Source organism: Protomyctophum parallelum, assembly GCF_964188405.1.
Source record: "Protomyctophum parallelum genome assembly, chromosome: 22".
NCBI classification, from domain to species: domain Eukaryota; kingdom Metazoa; phylum Chordata; class Actinopteri; order Myctophiformes; family Myctophidae; genus Protomyctophum; species Protomyctophum parallelum.
Genome location: NC_139714.1, coordinates 11,709,014 through 11,710,655, shown reverse-complemented (window position 1 = coordinate 11,710,655; position 1,642 = coordinate 11,709,014).

Genomic DNA, 1,642 nt, shown 5'->3' with positions numbered 1-1,642 from the left:
CACCTTCGATCGTCTGGAAAGAAAAGTCTGGTTTATGTAAATCACACACTATGGGTGCCATTAAGGACTTCAAATAATATTACTAATCATATTACAGTTTTATGAGCTGGGGGCGTGTTGTATGTCATATTGCAATTTTGGGCATGTTAAGAAGCGCTTTCGACACCCCGTGGATTGCGCAAAACGGCCTTGAATTAGTCATGGGTGTGTTTATGAGACGTACCCAATCAACATGTCCGTACTATTCTCTTTACCAGTCAGCTGATGTCACATACGGAATGCGCACTTTGGGGATCGTGGTATTACATATTACATCTTCAGGCTGGCACCATAGAAGACATGACATGACTTTGTCACATTTGGGTTAATTATTCCTATTGCACTGCATGCTGTCACCTTTATGCCTCAAAATAATTTGTTTCTATTGAAAAACACCAGTAAAATAACGTTTATTATATTTTATTTCATTCAAGTCATGATGAAGGAATGAGTTGAATGCTGCTGCTTAATGCTGTGCCTGTGGCCCCGATGGTATATGGTCTTCGTAGCATTTTATTGAAGAAGACTTGAATCGGATGTGATACATACAGCATATGAAAGCAAACTTCCCAAGGATTATGGAGATTTTTATTTATTTTTAAGGTTGAGAAATGAAAGAATTATGGCCGTTTCTAATCTCAACATTTTACAAAAAAAAGACGCAAAAAAGGCTGTTGCCATGTCTCATAGAAACAAGTAAATAGGTCTATAAAAATAAGCGCATATAACAGGGGTCTGCAACCTATTTTAAATGAAGTGCCATGTTTTTATTTTCTAGATAGTGAGTCTGCCATATCCAGATTAATTTTAATGACACCACATTAAAATAAAAAAACATATTTTGATTGTCCACAAATATAAAGTTCTTCCTTATTTTTAAATATGTTCTTGCACATTGTTATAATGATCATTATATATATCCCCCTGCAGTCAGAGTTCATAGTTTTAATGAATGAATGTGATGCATTGTGAGCTGGTATAGATCTGCTATTTTCAAAAGTAATCTTGGAAATTTTTTATTTAATTTTTGGATTAGCCGTCCTTAGTTGGGCAAATGCATTCATCTGGGGATCCTTGACATGGGAATGTGCTGTGTGAGGATCACTGGTTTAAACAACATTAGGAGAAAAGCCCAAATAACCACTTTAGAAACAAGAAAAGCAACCACAAAATAGTACAACTACCAATATTTACAAGCAACTTTACAGAAAAAGAAGCCGCTTATAATAAACAGACATGGCAAAACTCTAGCAGCCTCCCAGAGCGGCTCAAGTGTAAAATCAAACAGTGCTTGTTGCGTTTATGAGGTGGTCAGACCCACGTCTAATCGTTATGCGCTGAGTGTTTTTAGGTCAAGGGGCTTAATAGCAAATTGCGCAAAGCGAAAATAATTAACATATGGACACTCCCACAATGCTAAAATATTCAGGAATGCCGTATGCCATATGTGTGTGCGTTCAACACGGGCCGAGTGCGTTCAACACGGGCCGATATGCCTTTCATAATACCATTGTGCGCAGAGCGAGGGCAATTTATGTATTACCCCATTGTAAAACGGATCTTCAAAATGGCACCCTGTATCTCTAAGCACGCAGCGATGTCA